This window comes from Ruditapes philippinarum, unplaced genomic scaffold (assembly GCF_026571515.1).
Source record: "Ruditapes philippinarum isolate M1 unplaced genomic scaffold, ASM2657151v2 ctg3882_1_1_1_1, whole genome shotgun sequence".
Classification (NCBI taxonomy): domain Eukaryota; kingdom Metazoa; phylum Mollusca; class Bivalvia; order Venerida; family Veneridae; genus Ruditapes; species Ruditapes philippinarum.
In genome coordinates, this window is record NW_026861637.1 from 26,094 (window position 1) to 40,672 (window position 14,579).

The 14,579-nt window shown below is 36.2% G+C and overlaps 1 protein-coding gene and 1 long non-coding RNA gene across 2 annotated transcripts in view; one reads left to right on the top strand and one right to left on the bottom strand.

Moving 5' to 3' along the window:
• On the bottom strand, positions 1-13,612 carry LOC132716379 (uncharacterized). The gene is made up of 5 exons (XR_009623799.1): positions 13,497-13,612; positions 4,360-4,462; positions 4,000-4,058; positions 2,223-2,382; positions 1-1,445 (listed from the first exon to the last, which is right to left on the bottom strand). It is a non-coding gene; the product is annotated as an uncharacterized LOC132716379 (long non-coding RNA).
• Positions 13,045-14,579, top strand: part of LOC132716378 (COMM domain-containing protein 6-like) — a 20,259-nt gene continuing 18,724 nt past the window's right edge. Inside the window, exon 1 of the transcript XR_009623798.1 lies at positions 13,045-13,276. The gene's annotated coding sequence lies outside the window, so the exon portion shown is untranslated. The remainder of the gene's footprint in view (positions 13,277-14,579) is intronic.

A 14,579-nucleotide genomic window follows, 5' to 3' on the forward strand; every position in this document is an offset into this window, starting at 1 on the left:
ATAGTTTTATTTTGTACTTTATGGTTTACAAGTAACTCATGACAGTCGTTGATACATGTATTGCTAATAGATGCTCACACAGGACAGCAATATATCAAGTGAAAAGCCAAAAATGGAAATTACATATAATGATATTAATGAGAAAAAAAAACAATTGTGAAGCAGCACCTGGTCCCTCCACAGAAAAGAACATCACCCAAAAAAGTAATTTAAACCTGTACACTGTAACTATTCATAACAATGAGGAAAAACATTTTGTACTTTCATTGTGCCAAACTTCTGTTTCTTCTCCCAGTATGTTTGTGTATATACTACATTGACAAGTTAACATGTTGGTGTCTGAAGCAACACTGGTCTAACCTGATTTTTGTTTCAAAAATTACTTTTTTCTACATTTTTAGCCTAATTGCATGAAATAGACAAGTAAATAAAATATATGAAATAATTGTGAAATTTTATTGGTTTTATTTACCACTTGGAAAATATTAAATGCAAAAAGTAAGAATGATAGAGAAAAGAGAAATGTAAAAAATTACTGTAATAGGAATATGGGAAAAAAATATATTAAAAAACTTCACAAAATTTTGAGTATAGTGGATGATGGCAAAGGATAGTGGACAAAGCAATAGATATAAGATTAAAGTCACAAATGTAACATTCTTTTATAACATGTTAGATTTTCCTGTCAAAACATTAAAAATTATTCTTTCTTTTACTATACTAACAAGCCAACTTAATCAACACTTCCAATTCTTTAAACGACATCGATGTCAAAGATTTATTATACTAGTGTATTATAATTTTTATTACAATCCTGTGACCTCAAACCAGATCTGGTCTACACTGGTCAACATGGCCTGAAACGTTTGTTTCCAGCACTATAAGGGTTTAACCAGTATTTCATAGAGTTTGTTAAAACAAATGTTCAACAAGTCTACAATTAATGCTAATAGAACATTATCATATGTTTGACATCACAGGATTGTAATAAAACCATTACTTAAAAATTATAATACACTAGTGTCATAAAGCTTTGACGTCGATGTCGTTTAAAGAATTGGAAGTGTTGATTAAGTTGGCTTGTTAATATAGTAAAAGAAAGAATAATTTTTAATGTTTTGACTTTCCACATTGCATTTATTAAATACGTTGAATAAATTCTTAAAATGCTCAGTATAGCCTCGCATTTTATTTTTTATATTCAACTGAGCATATTTTTTTTATTCAGCTTGTATGATAAATTCAATAAGAAAATACAATCATGTCATATCCTCCATGTAAATGCATAGCTACTTGAATGTTATTTATGTGTCTGATAATTTTTGTGCCGTGGCACAAACGACTAGATTCTCTTTAACATAATACAGGTAGGACTCTTCAGGGTAAAAATGTCACTCCATTCAATCGACCCTTTCTTGTTTGTAGTTCGGTTTTCTTTGATTCACCTGTAAAAAATGACAAAAGTTTACTTAACTCTGCATTGAAAGCAACATTTATAACATTGAGAGAATCACCATACAGCTATTCCTTTGTTTCTACCAAAATTGTGTTCACTTCAATAAATGCACAAATTTTAAACTTAAATTCTGGCACTAAGTGAACAATTTTGGTTAAGGCTTTCTTCCCAAGCTGAAGTATGTAGTGTTTTGATATGTTTAGATTTAATGTACAGTCAAACCTGTAAGTAAAGACCACCCAGGGGAATGGCAAAATGTGATATTTATTTACGGTACTTGTCAGTCTTTATCCCTTCAATTGCCAATCGGGTGAATTATCTACTCCAGTGCCTAAGTATCAGTATCACAGAACTTAAAAATACTTTAATGATTTTTCTCTCTCACTGTATGAGCATTATGATTATTACATGTACAAGGGAAAATTCCTATTACATGTACATGTCCCATTTTCCAATAATCTCAATAAAAAATCCCCTTGAGATATTTTAGGAAAGCATTTTCAGGGAAGGTTCTGTTGAAATAATAAATATGTGAAATGCTATTTATTTTTGTCTTTTAAGTTAAATACTAGTATGCCTCAAAATTTTTTCCACTGAACAGGGACCTCACTGAGGTGGCAGGATGACTGAGTCTACACATCTAATAATGTTTCTAAGTTCTGACATTCTGAAGGTGGTTAGTAAGATAAATAATTCAACCTTTAAAAAAAAGTTTTCAGAGTTTATGCTATATGTTGTATAAAGTTAAGGAAAAATACATACTAACTTAGTTGAATACCCTGTAACACAGGTTTGTTCTTGGATTTGTTAAGAAATTGTGTACAGTAGTCTTTAGCCTGGCTGTATTACAGTCTAGAATTACATCTTGTAAAATTGCACATTAAGACTCTTTCAGGAGTACCTCTGAGTTGCACTGCTCTTCTACGCTTGAATGGAAGAGAAAAATATTGTTTAAACAATTTATTGTGGGTAAAGGGTTTTATGCTGCTTCCAACAATAATTCAGTCATATCACAGTAGCTGTAAATACTTGCCCTGAGCAAGATTATATCATCTACAGTTTACCAGGTATACTAGTAAATGTTAACTTGCTCTACATTATTTTAATATTAGTTAATCTCATATATAAATGCAATACATGGCACCAAAGAAAATATTAAGGACCAGGAGGTCATCTGCACAAAAAGCATTCAGCCACCCCAAGAGCAGAGACTTGTGACTAATTCCATTGTTCAAATTGAATATTAAACTAGAAATGTGTCATCATGCCACGGATGCCCCCGCAAGCAGCCAAAATTTCAGATGTTATAATATTTAGTTCCAAATTTGTTTGCACAAATTTTTTTTTTCATTTTAAGTTCAAAGCCCTTAAAACTTACACACCATTTTCATACAATGTTTAAGGCACTGAAATTATTCAGTCTTAACCTTTTAAAAATAGCATATTGCATATTTGTAGCCAAAATAATGGCTACATACATTTCCACAAAAGTATGAGTGCTGAAACTGAAAGTTCAAAATTTTTCCACCATTCAGGAAAGATAAGTTTGTCCAAAATCATTGAACCACAACCAAATTCAAACTTAAACTGCTTATTCCTAAGATGTATCTATATTATTTTCAAAGTGAACGGGACATAACTCTGCCAAAAAATCATCAAACCATGACCAAATTTCAACTTGACCTGCCCATTCCTTTGACATATCCATATGTCAAATTTTAGTTGATTATGTAAGACTGTTGGGTAGATAATGAACAGAAACTGTAAATTTCATATTATTTTCAAAGTGAAAGGGTCTTTACTCTGCCAAAAATTATTGAACCATGACCAAATTTTAACTTGACCTGCGCATTCCTTTGACGTATCCATATGTCAAGTTTGAGTTGAATGCGTTGTACTGTTGGGGAGATAATGAACGGAAACTGAAAATTTCATATTGTTTTCAAAGTAAAAGTGGCATAACTCTGCCAAAAATCATCAAACCATGACCAAATTCGAACTTGACCTGTATTTTCTCATGAGATATCCATATATAAAGTTGGAGTTGAATGTGTTGTATCGTTGGGGAGATAATGAACGGAAACTAAAAATTTCATATTATTTTCAAAGTAAAAGGGGCATAACTCTGCCAAAAATCATCAAACCATGACCAAATTCGAACTTGACCTGTATTTTCTCATGACATATCCATATGTATAATTTGAGTTGAATGTGTGCAACCGTTCTTAAGATAATGAACGGAAACTGATGATGACGGAATGACAGAATGACGGAAGGACGGAATGACGGAAGGACAGAATGATGGAACAGGGTAACACTATATGCCCCGGCCATTACATAGCGGGGGCATAATTAAAGTCATGAAAATGTAGACTTCTTCATATTTTCAATGTTTTTTTTAAATATTTCTGACTGTATTGTTAAAACAATTATTGTAATTCTATCAAGTCATATTCACTGATATACATGACAATATGTACGAGTATAATATTAATTTAGTATCAAATCTGAACAATCCATTACATATATAAACATTAGTATACCTTGTTAGAACCTGAGCGCCCTATTTTCACTGAAGCAGTCATACTATCCCTCTGTCCACCTGCAACACATGGGAGATAAATGCTATAATACTTCAATAGTAAGTAGATAATACATATTTACATTAAAATAAACAACTTCTCATTTCATATATGAATGAAACAGAGACACAGTTCGCTGGGGGAGTACAATAGCTTTTCATTCAAGCTAAAAATGATTGTCACTTAAAATATGGACTTTAAAATTGCATGCACAACCTCAGCCAAGTCTAGCACTGCTGCAAACATAGACTTGCAACGCATAATGGTCTTCCAGTTATTCAAATAATCTCAAGTTCGAATACATTTAATATGAATACAAACTTTTAGATTTGTCCTCAGCTGTACAGGTGTCAGAGGTTCTAGAGGTATGACCTTGTAGACATGGTGTTGGCTTATTTGATGGGTTTGATCTACATATATCTCTCTGAAAACAGTACAAATTTATTTACAGATAATTTAGTTTGGCATTCTGTACATATGATTGATTAATACAATTATTTAAAATAATGTAATAAAAATATGTGTGTATAATGTAATCTATTATAGCTCATATGATTTATTAACTATATTGCCTTATGTGGCATCAGAAGGTAACAATCTGTAATGTCCCATGCAAACATCTTGTTTTGGCACCACACAGTATTGAACAAGATATAACATAATGGTCGTAGGACAGGGTGGACCATGAGACAGGGCGGACCGTATGTTTGGACAGGGCAGACCATATCTTGGGACAGAGCGGACCATGACTCGAGACAAGGCGGACCGTGATTAATTTCAAATTTAATACTGCTAGCCTATTTCATTTATTTATTTATTTTATCTTTTTATATCAATGTTATCATAAACAAAACATTGTTAAAAAAAATAAATTAATATAACTTTATACTATTATATACAATGTATATTGCAGTGAATACTTATTAACATTTACAGTACCCTTGCAATTACAAGTATAAAATCGGTAGCGTAAGATAGTGGGAATGGATTGAAAAAATCTTATAAGTAAAACATATTTTCCTTCTGCACTGATGTTAATAAACTTGACAAAATTACCTTAATTGTAATATTTTTATATAAACCATTCATTACATTTAAGTTGTATAAAGGAAAAATGATTATTTATATTAGTTAATTCCTTACTATAGGACAACCAAGAATAGTTTATATACAATTTATACCAATTCGCTAAACAGACAGCATCTTAAAGTTTATGATGTAAACTAACTTGTCAAAGAAATCAAAATTGAAGGAAGTCAACCAGGAGAAAACAGTCAAAAAGGATGACATTATGGATATAATATTCCAACAAGACACTTTCCACCAAAAAAAAAAATTCTGGATAGGTGCGCAAGCCTTAATGGCCCTGAGTAATTGTGCATAATATTATGTGTATACTATACATGTATATGAATATTTGTTAAAATGTATGCTGTATTTAAGTGTTGTACATGCATATATGTTTGTCTGACTTTGTCAATATAATCTCTAAAATAAGTAAGTCATCTTTTCTGTGAACGATGTAAATTTTGTCTACCTTTTGTGTTCATTTTTGTATTGTCACTCATCATCATTTTACGCTATTGTGTTGTATTGTGTTTTAAATGTCAGACGTGAATAACAACCCGTTCTTTATGTGTTGTTAAATGAAGTTTTACCCTCTTATTATTTATATCTGCTGTATGTCAAATTTAACGAACAATGACAATGTTATATCTCAATAATTGGTCAATTATCACCTGCATAATGTTCAACTTGATGCGTTATTAATAATTTCATAAAACAAATTTATTATAAATTAATACACAGCATTAATGTATGTATATGTTTATAATGATATTAAAAGAAGAAAAAGAAACGACACTATCTAAATATTTTTATTACATTAAATCATGGTCCTCCATCGTCTCGAGTCAGGGTCCGCCCTGTCCCAAAATATGTTCCGCCCCATCCAAACATACGGTCCGCCCTAGTACGGTCCGCCATGTCCGTAATTCATAATAATATACCAAAAATCCATTTTTTTTCTATTTTCATTTTTTATATATTGTGGTAAATTAATTAAATGAATAACAAGATTAAACAATTTTATGTCAAATCAATCATTAAATGCGACTAACACTTTTGATTTAACTGCAAATTGCATATTAGAAACTAAGGGAAGTAACTCTAACTGAACCCCATCTGTGAAGAATCAGGGTCAGCTTGGCCCTAAAACGTACTCGGCCCCCCCCCCCCCCGAGTTAGCTCGGCCCTATTCCATCTCGGCACGGGTCAACCCGGCCCATAATTATATATTACTGGTAATGATTACTTTTATTACGTTTTATATGTTTTCATCATAACTTTCATTGTTTAACATTTTCACAGAAACAGACCTCTACTCAAAATTATTGAAAAGTTTTATAAATGAAAGTACCAATTTGTATGTGAATTTGTAGAGATGGAAGAATTTATGTACGTTTTTCCTACTAGTGCTACTACAGATTATAATGAGAAAATTAATTAAAATTTATAACATAGTATGACTTATGTGCTAATAACTTTCCGCCAGTAAAATGGATGTAGATCAACACACAAGAGTATAATCAAATACGTGATTTAATATGAACAAATGGCGTAGTACAGATAAAGGGAGAGAAAAACAGCATTTAGTCCGAAACAGGCAAAGTTCCGAATGTATGTAAATACACAGTCTGACACAGTCTGGCGCTTCCACTTTCCTTTTCCTCCAAAATGTAAAACCATCATAGGGTAGACTGCCCTCCGGTTTTAAGGGGATTATTATGCCCCTGCACTTAAGTGAATCTAGGTTTGATTAATACTACAACAGTCACAGGGGTTTTTGGGGATTATTATGCCCCAAAATGTGCAAATCACTCTAGTACAGAACATAGTCATTTAACTTCTTAGGTAGGCACCGCTTTCGAGACGGGCGACTAGATACATTGGACTCCGCAAAATGTGGAACATCAGTATTAGTTTCCGAATCAGAGCCATTGTCAATATTTCCCTCCTGAGAATCATACGTAACCAATTCTGGATCATAGTCATTTGAACTGATAATAGGTTTCGGAGGTGGAATCGATATTTCCAAAGGGATATCTGGTGTGGCGGGCGGAACGTGAAGCATCTCTTGCTTATTCCTTTCGCTCTCTTCGTCAGAGTCGAACTCAATCGGGGATTCTTTCGTAGAAGCTTTGAAATGTGTCGTTACTTTGAAGCAATCGGAACACTTAACACGATAGGAATTGTTCCTGACCTGGTTACCTATAACTTTACGAATATTACATCATGGAAACTCCAAGGTCACTACAATGTATCTTTCTCGAGCATTTGTTTTGTTGAGGTCTTTTCGAAGATAAACAATATCGCCTACTTTTAAATCAGGAGTAACCGGAGTTTGATTTGAAGGGCATTTTGCTTTTTCACTTTGTACATGATTTGTCGATCTTTGAATTTGTTGAGATGATATTAATTTTTGATCTTCTACAGGAATTTGTCTATTTGAGAACTGATCTCTTTGCATCCACATTTCTCTGGAAGATAAGCCTCGTTTGCGAATGCGCGTGTTAAGACGGGCGGTTATTATCGCGAGATTCATGGGAGTTTGCTCTAAGAATTTCACCCTCCAATTCCTGTATAGCCTTTTCAGCGACCGGGTTTTTGTTGAGGTTTTTGGCACGTCCTAACTCTATTGATATATGGTGTCGTGTTAACAACTGGTCATCTACCAATGCTTTGAAACCTGGAGCTGGATCGGTTCTAATCACAGCGTACGGACCATCCAGCGGGTGAACCTCTGCCAATAATTGTATGATAGCATCCCGTAAGTCATGATGACGCTCACTTTCTAGCAACTTTGTGAATGTAAACGAGGTAACACATTCTCGAACTACTAAAACGAGTTGACGTTCCCGCTTCATTACATCGGCAGCAAAAGCCAATCCAACAGTTTCCGGTGAATCTTCGGAGCTTTGCTCATGCCGCATTTTTGGTGCCTTTGCCAGGGATGCACACTGATGGCAACCTTTAGTGACCATGTCTAATGATTTGTCCATATCCAAAGCACAAAAGTACCTCTGTACGACGGATTTTAATTGGCTGACGGAAGGGTGTCCCAACTTTATATGTATAGAGGTCAAAAGACCGTCGAGAACTTGTCGGGGAACCACAATACATTCCTGACTTGGAATAAACGGCAGGTTCCTTTTAACAATAATGAGTCCATCTCAAGAGAGTGAGGCTATGTTTAAGTATCGCTTTATATCTTTTACATTTGTAAGCTTCTTTGAAAGTCTTGTACCTTGGCGAAGATGCGCAACAGTACGGCGGAGATCAGCACACTCTGATTGAATGGATAACCAAGCCGATTTACTTGTAAACGGACATTTAACGGTTCCATTAAGAACATCCTCAGTAGTAATATGACGCACAACAGATTCTTCTTGCTGACTTATAAACAAACAAATTTGACAGTTTTGATTCGAACATTCGGGTGCGTTTCGGCTAGCGAAATCTGATGGTAAGATTGCTGCTCCAGAAACATGGCGAATTGAAACTTGAAAGCGACTTGCGGTAGATAGAAATGTAGACACACGTGGACTTGATGAAAACTCCCCTCTGCAAAGCTTTTCAAAGGCTTGAACGCATGGCTTACTGTCGGTAAGTATGCATGTAGATGTGGACGATTGGATAATGTAGGGACTGAAGTGCTTTATTGAGGCAGCGATTGATAAGGCCTCAATTTCACATGGTAACCAACGATTCTGGTTCTGACGGAGTTTTGCGCTAAAGAAACCAGCTACATGAAGCTTATCCTTCCTATTGATGTAAAGAGTAGCCCCGAGACCTCTGCTTTTCGAAGCACCATCCGTTACAATCCATAGTTGATCAGACGGACGGGGAAGTGTTATTGAGCGATTGGAAGATAAGGCCATTTGAGCATTAGAAAACGCACTTACTAGGTCGTCAGTCCAAACAATAGAGTCTTTTGATTCACCTCCAGCTATGACTTGTTCTAAAGGAGATAGTATTTCTGATGTGTTTTTAATGACCCGAGAAAGCACTTTGTATGCGCCTATGAATGAGCGCATAGCAGTGACAGTTTTAGGCGGTTGGCATGTAGAAAGCGTTGAAATACGATGAGGACTTGCACGGATACTCCCCTGTTCCCATATCCAGCCGAGAATTGATGCTTGTTTAGGTGCGATAATAGTCTTAGTAGCTGATAAATTGAGGCTGCATGAATGAAGCGCTTCCAAGACACGTTCGAAATTTGTGAGCAACTCCTCTGGTGTATTTCCGCCACAATACAGATCATCTGCGATTTTAGCAACAGTACCATCTTGAACTAGGTGTCCTAACACTCTACACGTGAGTTCTTCAAGTGCTGTCTCAGAACCAGGCATTCCCATTGCTGAACGTACATAAACTCTTACGCCACGGAACGGAGTTGATACACCACAGTACTTCATGGAGTCTTTTGACAGTGGAATTTGGTAAAAGGATTTAGTCAAGTCAGTAATAATTATATACTTCCAATGCGCAATTTGCCTGAGAGTTGAATCGACATCAGGCATCAATGACGGTTGAGGTTTGCTATATCTACCAACATCTGCAAAGGCTGTGACTAGTCGAAAAGTACCATTCGGTTTCTTTACAAGAAAGGACGGATTCAAATACTCGACTGTGATTCCCAACTCCTCGGGGCGTTTGAAGACACCGATACGTTCCAGTTCGTCAAATTTGTCCTGGAGACTAGATAACTGAGATTTTGCATATTGTGGTAATCGTCCTTTTCGCTGAGGAGGCTGCACGGGACCCATATTCACCTTCGCTTCCAATGGACCCAATGCACCATTATAACCTTTAAAGTTTGGATTGAAGACGTCATCATACTTTATAAGTAGCGATTTAAACTGATCTCTCATACCTGTTGACAATAAGTTATTTGGGTCGACACGGACTTGATCGGAATGTGTTGACTTTTTCATGCTTGCATTAGGTAGAGCTTTTGATTCAGATTCATTTCCCACAGGACAGAAAGTAGCGCGTACGTGACAAAAATGTTCATTTTTTAAGAAGCATTGGTTCGTTTGATAAATTCGGTATTCGCAAATTTCCACCAACGCTTGAAACCAAAAATGGCTGCGGCCAAGAGTTGTTGTCCGAGTCCCTGGTATGAGACTCAACCGAAAAGATGTTGTCTGTGGAGCGCATGTCAGACGGTAACATAACATCAATAAAGTCTCCGGGCCACAGCGTAACTGAGGTTGAAGGAGCACGTGCGACGTGAGCACGACGAATAGCGTGATTTGGGGCTGAAGTGCTTGGCGAGCCGTAGTAGAATATGTGGTCATTTCCAATAGACACCTCACGACGAGCTGGTCGTGTGGCAACGTCATTTACCTCCATGAATGGAATACCGGCCAAAACATCTGTATCTGTTCGACAACTAACCCTTCAAAATACAGGTTAAGATCATCGCGTGTAAATGTTATCCTAGTTTCCCCTACAATGTTTAAAGGAGAGGAACCATCGGCTTGGTGAGCAGGTTGGGAGCTAGCGGTGATTTTTGCGTTCAGTTGTGTTGCAGTTAATGCACGAATCATATTACCGGTGGCGCCACTGTCAACAGTTAAACGAATCGGAATATGGCCACAGTAAGTGTCAAGATAAGGAGACTGTGGAACTTGAACACGGTAAGTAGATACCGACACTTGTCGAAACTCTTCCTCGGGATCGTGTAACTCAGAATCATCAAGAGGAATATCATCAATACATGTAGCGCGGGCCCTTGCCAAAAACTGTCGGTCCTGTTGCGGCAAATAAGTACACTTACTAAGGAAGTGGCGATCAGGACGTCCTGCGGCTTTGCAAAGCGGACACGACTTTTGGTTGGGTTTAGACCAAGATGGACTTGACTGCGGCTTTTGTCGTGGAAACTTTCTGACCGTTGTTCTCATGGTTTTGGCATCCTCTGCTGAACGCAACTCTTCTAAAAGTGAGTCCAGTGCTTGCGAAATTTCAGGTTTTATAGAGGCTAATGTTCTTGCTCGTAACTCAGTACCGTATCTCTGTTTGACAAGTTTAGGTAGGTCAGGGTTTATCAGTCTCAGCCATGTTAAGACAACTAGATTTTCAAGCGTTGGAGAGAGCTCCTCATCTTCGGTTATCGGTTCGTCATGGTGTTTGATGCCCATATCCTGATGTAACAAGCTATCTTCAATAAATGCGGTGAGTCGTTGGAACAAATCTTCGGGTCTCTCTGTAGGATCATATCGGATAGAATCGAAGTCAATAAAATGGCCACCAGTAATTTGGAAACCATAGTGGAGGCGGATTGTTTGCCAAATATCATCAACGGAGGTAGAGTTTTTAACAATAGTGTTTCTGGATATTACTGGACAAAAATTTGCTATCTGTCCTAACATCAACTCAAGAATGTTGACCTTTTGCTCACGGGTTTTCCTGTCAGCTTCGGCTACATCCTCACCGTCGTTCACAAAGCCTCTGTGGGGTGCAGTTTTGGTCTTTTTCTGCCATTTAAGCCCAGCCACGAGAAACGGAGCAAAGTTCTTGTCTAAAGTAAGGCTGTAGATTAAGTTCTGTCTCCAGTTTTCAAATGAGTTTACAGTTTCATGTTTGGTAAGGCACCATTGTTTTGGCGCGCGGGTAGAATTTGCCATTGTCAATGTTTTTGTTTAATACACTTGCGTTCACGGTAATAATTCTATTACGAGATGACGTACACAGGTCTTTATCGAGCGTGGGACGTAAATTCGCTGCCACCACGCCAGTAAAATGGATGTAGATCAACACACAAGAGTATAATCAAATACGTGATTTAATATGAACAAATAGCGTAGTACAGATAAAGGGGGAGAAAAACAGCATTTAGTCCGAAACAGGCAAAGTTCCGAATGTATGTAAATACACAGTCTGACACAGTCTGGCGTTCATTCATTCCGTTGAAATGGGCAGTTCAGATGTTGTAAGAAAATAATCTTGCTTATCTACAGTAGCCTGAGTAGGTTCATTAATGAATATACTTGCAACTTAAGATAAAGATATACTTCATTTATTTTTTTTGGTATAGCTTTGTTAAAATTTCATACAAGTGTCCATCGTATTATTTTAAAAAAATTTAATATAGCTTTAATGGGGTATACTGTATTTGGGTAAATTATGGTGATAGGAAAATGTATATTTGGCTATGTTTGATTTTATCTAAGTGAATGTTTATATTGTAATTCATAATAAAAATAGCACTTTTTGTTATAAAACATTTATTTTTAGTATATTTGGACATTATTTTTAGTATATTTGGGCAATATTTGGGTGTATTTGGGTATTTCGTGCTGCCCGTTTTTAATAGAGGGCCGAGTTGACCTGTGCCGAGTTGGTATAGGGCCGAGTTGACCCTTTACCTCTGTGAATTATGATGAACGATGATTATGTCATGATTTTGACAAGTAAGAGATTCATCAATATCAATTTATCACAAAAGACTGTTGAATTTATTGAAAATGTGACCGCAAAGATGAAAGATGTTAGCTTTTATCTTGTAGAACCATTCTGGGAAAAGACACAGACACTTGGGGTTATGTGCGTGGCTCCCCTCCTTGATCCGCACTTGTATACACCTTGTGTATTTTTATCGTGCAAACCGTACGTCCAAATATTTTTGCATATTATTACGACCTGGTCACATGTCTTGAACATAAAACTTGTTTTCCGCTATTTTAACAACGTTTTAAAAAGTCCCAAAAATATCATAATTTCATAAAGATAACAACGTACGCTTTCCTTTGATGTGAGACGACTGGAATGAGTTTCGGCACTGTTTTGCGCTTTCATTTTCATGCCGAGCAGCGGTTACTTCCCCTAATCAGAACAGAAACCAAATCAAGAAGACTGACGGAAAGGGCCGAGTAGTTGCGATTGAATTTCTTTTTCCTAGCGATTTTCCCGCTGTAATTTACGGGAAACATTCCAGTCGTCATGAATTCGGAAAGAAGCATGTGACACGGTTAGGAAAATGTAATTAAAAGTGCAAAGCTTGGAAGAAAGATACGATCTGAAAATAACATGCATTTATTTATGAAAGGGATATATGCATAGACTGATTTACACCAGAAATAAATGGCATGCGATAACATAAATACCTGAAATATATGTAGGTCAATTGTGTTTACATTTCGAAGCTTGGTATCTTCTGGAAATTGAAGCGTTGGTAAAAAATTGACTTTTTTAAAACGTTATGAAATTCGGTTGAAACTTGTTCACGTGTTAGACACTTAACCGTCTCATACTAATATAAGCAAAAATTTAAAACTTATTCTTGTAATAGATAATACTTTTACTTTTTTATATTCAAGGGCGGAGAAGGGCGGGGTCTATACTCTAAGTGTCTGTGGGAAAAGAAACCTTTTAACAAAACAAAATAACCATACCCTTTGGACACTACTAGATCTACTTCACATATCCTAGATGATATCCAACACTGTATTACCTTTCATACTCGTCTAGTTGTAAACATCGGCTTGCGGCCATTTTCCGTATGTTTTGCTGACAATCGTTCTGTCAGACGGTTTACGGCAGATAAATTCGTATAGACAAAGGGCATGAAATCTGTATAGACTTTCGCTTTAACGGGCATTAACACACTTAATTGCTGCAGGTCAGACATACATTGATTTTCCCGTAAACTTACATTATAAGACATGGTCCCTAATCCTACCTTAAATTGAGTCTTCATGCTAAAGAGATGATTTTTCTAGCAGAATGAAATGCCTGACAGATAAAAATGATCCGGTTATATATAGGGGTAGCCAACCAAATTTTGGCAAAATGATTTCAAAGAGGATTACCCACCTTTTTCATTGAAATTTTCTGCTGATCACAGGACTGACATACACTTCTTATAAATGCAAATATCCAAGTCACAAATTATCACGGAGACTTATGAAATATTTCATTTTCTTGGTTTCCTAATTAGTTTTCATACTAAAAAATACCCCATTTTCATCCAATTGAATTTTACGGTTTTCCCTGCACTTTTTTCAACCAATTGCTGGCCATGCTGCAATGCGAGAGCCTGACCTGCACTGTTAATTCTCACAGTAATTGCAAAAAAAATCCTAATTAATAACAGACACGAGTTGCATTGTCATCTGTGCCACATTTTTTTTGCTTTATAAATTAGTTTAGGTACTTAACATTTGCAGCTTTATATGATTTACAGGATGGTGAAGTGTTGCAGTTTCTATAGTATAAGATTGGTGCTGTTAATACAGAAACATGGAGAAAGATAATGAATTCTGGCAAACTTTTTCACTTTTAGGAAAATTTTGTCATAGAGAGCTAAATAGGGAGAAATCTTTGTTCAAAACCCACTGTTGAGAACAAATGGTTATAACATGTATTTGACTGGGGGTTAGTTTTAAACATATTTACCCTCACCGCTGTGGGTTCGAATCCCGACAGGGACTTTGGATTCTTTCATGTGAGGAAGCTATCCAGCTAGCTTACGGAAC